The sequence below is a fragment of the Vitis vinifera genome, chromosome 6, assembly GCF_030704535.1.
Source record: "Vitis vinifera cultivar Pinot Noir 40024 chromosome 6, ASM3070453v1".
Lineage (NCBI taxonomy): Eukaryota > Viridiplantae > Streptophyta > Magnoliopsida > Vitales > Vitaceae > Vitis > Vitis vinifera.
In genome coordinates this window covers 5833719-5839479 of record NC_081810.1, presented here as the reverse complement: position 1 = coordinate 5839479, position 5761 = coordinate 5833719, and the positions used below count along the sequence as shown (strand labels likewise).

At 32.1% G+C, this 5761-nt stretch overlaps 1 long non-coding RNA gene across 1 annotated transcript; it reads right to left on the bottom strand.

Annotated features, from left to right (window-relative positions):
• Positions 1 to 661: 661 nt before the first annotated feature.
• LOC104879617 (uncharacterized) lies at positions 662 to 2681 on the bottom strand. The gene is made up of 6 exons (XR_002030276.2): positions 2471 to 2681; positions 2180 to 2368; positions 1810 to 1877; positions 1515 to 1697; positions 1243 to 1438; positions 662 to 1158 (listed from the first exon to the last, which is right to left on the bottom strand). It is a non-coding gene; the product is annotated as an uncharacterized LOC104879617 (long non-coding RNA).
• Between the last annotated feature and the right edge of the window lie 3080 nt (positions 2682 to 5761).

Below are 5761 nucleotides of genomic sequence, written 5' to 3'. Positions count from 1 at the left end.
CATGAACTTAGTCTTTTCCTAAGCTTGTGCGACACTTAGACAAATCAAGACACTTGATCTTGCTAAGTCAGTCTGACTCTCAATGCTTAGCTCGCTAGGCTAAGATGCTCACGACTCAGAAACTTTAGAAGGCATAATAGGCAATTCTTAAAGAATGTAAGCTTTTATTACTCAAGGAAGCCTTTACAAGTGCTTTGGGAACTTACTTGCTTGGTTGGTTAGGTTCTTGGATAGTGCTTTGGCCAAATGAGGGTCTCACCTATTTATAGGCACCAATGGAACTCTCTGGAACCTTGAAGAGTTCCTTACAACTCAAGAATAATCTAGAACACCCTACACGATTCTATGTACAAGCCTATGTACAAGATGACTTTGGAAGATTCTAGAACACCCCACACTATTCCAATGCTCTCCTAGCCAAGTGGAGAGATGTGTGGACATCTTTAACCCTCTCTAGAAGCTTCCATGATCTTCCACTTTGTAGTTAAGTATAGATGTCTCCAAGGGTCTTTAGAAACTTCTGACCTCCTATATAAGCCCATGGGGAGGGTCATTTGAAGCATTTTGTAACATTAAGCTGGGAAAGGAGATGGAGAATAAAACACCTTTCATGTAAATAAAATATGTAGATTAAAGATTGGAGCTTGTTATTAGCCTTCTAGCTAGTCATAAGCATATATACAATCAAAAGTAGCTGCATATGGCTTCTACTAATTACACATTCAACAAAAAAGTACTTTTGAGTTTTCATGGTTCATCCCAGATAGGTATATTTCATTTCAATGTCCTCCAATCTTGCAAAACATAAGCTACCCATCTCAAGCCTTTCTTGGAATATAGGAACGGATTGCTCGGAGATCAGACTCACCGGCTGATTTGTCAGCAGATTCGTTTGCTGATGAATTAGATTCATTACCCCAAGTGCAATATCCATTTCCCTGATTGTCCATTCTCCGCTGCATTAGTATATATATATGACACAGTTCTTTCAGTGTCGCCTTTCTTCCTTCGAAGTGATTCCATAACTCGTGTTATGGACCTACCACTGGGATTGTATTCATTCATCTCAGTCAAAGCAGTTGTTACAGCTATGTAAACCTCCTCTCCATAGTCACTCTTCAGAGTTCTCAATGTCTCATTCTTTTCATCAATTACTTCCTGGGAAGCAACATTGGTACAAAAACTGATATAGTAAGCAGCTAAACAACAGATGAAAGAAAATATTAGATGGGTATCATATACCTTGCTGCTTCCGTCAACTGTTTCGATCTTTGAGGAAATGCTCCCAAAGAGAACACAGCTCCAGAGCTTTCTAAGATGCTTCTTGACTGGGATATTTCTTCTTGATTGCAGTGTAGAATGGTTTATAGTCAAGATCTCCCATGTTTTTAATGCCAATAAAAGAACTGGAAGCGCTGCTGGGCAGTTCTTTCAAACCCTGCAGGACATGAAAGTCAGCCTTTCATCCAAAGCATGATGAGGGAAGGAATCAGAATTCATAATTAACTTATTACATTGATCAGCTCCTTCCGAGCTTCCTGCAATTCATAATTACTTTTCCGCTCTTTGGCGATGAGAACTCGGTTCATCTCTTCTAAATGCTCAATTTTTTCTTCCATGTTATTCAATTCCTCATCCTTTTCTAACAGTTCCTCTTCGAGTCGAACAATTCTTTGATTAAGTCTATCCTTTTCCCTCTGACATTGAGAGTGAAAGTAAAACACTGTAAGGACGACACTAATTCAAGAATGATTACATATCTAATAATTGATTTTGTAATTCAACAATAGGCAAAAGCAGTGGCAACACCTTCTGATCTTCCTCTGAGCTCCTCAGCTTTTTGTTCGTTTATTGTAGCTCAGTGATCTTCTCAAGTTCTGCAGTGGACCAAAAAAAAAAAAAAAGGACTGAAAATCCTTTACAAATTAATGAACTAGGCAAGAAAAACGAATAGTTCTAAGCTTATATTCCATGTTTTGAGTTGCAGATCTGTTGGAGAACCCACATTCTTCTCACTCATCAGAGTGAATTTGGCACTAAACATTTCAAAAATACACAACCTTAAATACCCAAATACGTAAAGAACACAAGGAAAATTATTCATAAAGAAAATAGCTTTCTATTCTTTTTCAAAAACTGACTAAATGGTAGACTCCTCACATAAATACTTTACGAGTACCTTCCTACTTTCAAGAAAGCGCTTGTGTGACCCTTTCTGATATTGGTCATCTTGTTTCTTCAGAATTTTTGAACGCTATTCAAGTTGTCTTGAAAGCGTTGCTAATTGGTAATTTGGAAGTAACAGACTGCTGGGCCAACAACATTTTCCAGAAATCTTCTCTTGCCCTTTTCTGCATCTTTCTTATTTCTGATCAGCAATGTTCAAACACAAAACAACACCAAATAAGCTGTTTGATTTTGTCATAACAAAAATAGCTGCAAAAAGGTAAGTAATTTGATTTCAACTCACTTGTAAACTCCGGAGAAAGCAATTTCCATTTCTGGTAAGATATGTCATGGTCTTCATCTGCAGAGACTTCTTCTTCAGAGTTCTCCATATCTTCAGAATCCGCCATTGGGGCTCTGAATGTTAAAGACTCTGGAAACTGTATATTTAAGTAGATTCGTGGATCATTTAATTCTTTTTAATCAATTAATTCTATTCAAAATCGGTAACTGCAGTGACCTTCGGGTAATGCTTCCAGAGACATGACAAATGAAAAGGCTTCTCATTCTGTGTCTTTTTTGTAGCAATCTGTATTATGCTCTATATAAATAAATGAAGAGGAAAGTAACAAGAGACTGAATAGAATAATTCTATGGAAAAACTATTTGTCTCTTAATCTGCTACTACTATTGGAGAATACTTTAATTCCTAAGATTTGACGTCACCATAAGAATGATGTGTATGTGGAACTCCCACCAAGGTGTAAAGTTAATCTCCCAATTGCAAAAATTAATCTCCATTAAAGTGCAAAGAAGTGTTCTCACTTATGGAAGAAGTTGGAGTGTAAAATAGTATATGAAAAACCTTTTGTCTAAGTGGGGTAATATGGAGAAGAGATGAATGAGTGAAAATATAAAGATTATAATATAAGGATTGAAATTTTTAACTCAATTAAAACAAATAGGAAGAATTGAGCCTTATTGAAACAATTAAGTCCCATACAATATTATGAATAGGTAATATAATACAACTACACAAGAGACAAATAATTTTATGTGGAAAACCCTCACTTGAGAGATAAAAATTAGACCTCTAATATAATAATCTATATGAAATCAAAATATACAAATTTACTTGAAAGCTTTATCCTTTTCATCTGTGATGTAACACCTCCAATGGTCTTTCCAACAATCCGGAATTTGATTGATGAATTTTCAAGCGAGGTTGGGAATAATAGGGCAAGTTAGGATTGATTTTATGAAGCATCAAATCCTAAAACACATTTAAATAGGGCATATATAGAAGAAAACTTAGCGGATTTTCAAATCAATTTAAAAATCATATTTTACTAAAAACAATTTAAAATTTTAAAAATTTAGAAGATTTCATATTTTAAATTAAAAAAGATTGGAGAAAATTTTCTTTTTTTAAAATTCTTAATTTAAATTATTTTTTAATTTTTTTTTCCAAATTCTTTTAAAAAAATGAGGGTTGAGGTTTTGAGGGTTTTTATTTGAAATTACAAATTTATCCTCACTTAATTAGTTCATGTGTTGAGCACATGACACTTTTGTTCATTAAAGTTAATGCCGTCACATAACAGACATACATTATAGATATTTAAGAAGTATGGAGGGCACATTGTTCGATTTTAAATGTGAGGGAATAATGTGAAAAATAAGTTATAGGTTGGAGGTAAAGTATAATAAATCATATTTTTTTATTTTTATATTTAAAATTTAAAATTTTTAAATTTTTTATTCTTGTATTATATATTAATAAAGTAAGACTAAAAATCAATATAGTTTTAAATTACCCCGAAAAAACCTTTAAATTATGTTTGGTTCACAGAAAGTTTGAAGGAAAATGTAAAAGAAAGAAAAAAAAAAAAAAATGAAGGAGAATAAAAAAAATAATTTTAAAATTAATAATTGTTTTATATATTATTTCAAACTTATTTGACCTATTTAACTTTCTTTATAAAGATTAAACAATTTAAAAATATATAAGTTTTTTATTAATGTTAATTATATTTAACTTTTTTTTAAAATTTTTCACGATAAAATCAAATATGAAAAAAATCATTTTTCTTGACATTTTTTTTCTTTCTTTTATATTTCCAAAAACCAAACATAACCTTAAACTCGAGAGACATTAAGAACCTTGTTCAAGTTCTCCTAAATGACCTTTTAGCAAAAGAAGAGTCTAATTCATCTCTTTGGAGGACCATCTATACAAGAATTGCTAATATTTCTTAACAAGACTAGATTTCTATCATATTTCTATTCATCTTTAATCCCTCGTACTAATACTTCACAATTAACATAATGAATTTATTGTTTTTGTAGTATTTTCAATTAATAAAATGAGCAACTTAATCTAATAAGAATTCGGGTTCGGATAATTAATTCCTACAAAGAAACAAAGGAGCTAAAATATCAAAAGTTATTTGATTAAAAGGGTTTTTAAAAACCCAATTTTTGAAATTTGACCTACCATCCTATTTTGGCCTCATTTGGACAAAAATACCTTTATTATTTTTATATAAAAATAATATTCTCTTATGAAACATACATATAGATACTTGAAATGGTAAAGGGTATTTGTGTTAACAATGGATTATTTTTCAAGAAAAAATATGAAAATGTTAGATTGAAATTATTTTATCATTTTTAACCAAATATTTCAAATATTAAAATAACAAGGGAACCAAAAAAACTAAAAAGAAGTGGAAAATGAACTATAAACAAATATCACACATATTATAGAAGGAAGAAAATCGTAATAAAGCAAAAGATGAAGACAAGTAATCTTGGATACAAAAATGGAACACTTTCATCAAGTGCTAAAAATCCAGATGATGGAGGCTTTTAAAATCATTTATTTTTTATCACTCTGCATGCATCCTAGAGGATTGCTGCCTTTGACGAAAGATTTTCAATAAAAAGCATTTTGAGAACTGGTTTCCACTGCTTTAGTGTATGAGATACAGCCTCTCTCAGTCTTGCTTTTCTTCCTTCTTTGCGACTCCATAACTCTTCCTTTTTATATCTACAAATTGGTTTGCATTCGTACGTGCATCTCTTCCACATAATCAAGTCGCTCCTTCGCCTCCAATTCCAATGCTTGTTTGCTATCAAGTTTCTTGTCTTAATGCTAAATTCTGCAAAAACTGTTAATAGGGAAATTTCCTGGACAGAACATTGTTAATTTTGGAAGTTCATGTTTATCATCAAAAGAAGTTGCTTTATTTTAGCATACCCCAATAAGCAGTTTAATAAACGGCCATGCAATAAATGCACAAAAGAAAAACAAAAAGTCTGATTATAAACACTTCAATTTTTTCTAGAAAGAGAAGGTTCAGAGCAAGAATGCCCTTAGTTTGAAGCAATTTTAGACCATGAGCAACTTTGCTTTTTACCAAGTTGTGCATATTGTTAAACAGAGGATGACATGCATGTTGAATCCGAATCCTACAAATTTAAACTTTTTAGAAAATTGGTAGTTTAATATGGAATGGCTTGGTTTGGCAGGAAACACCTCTTCATGATATTCATTCCCCATTTGTTTCTTCTCCCCCAATTTACAGTTCTT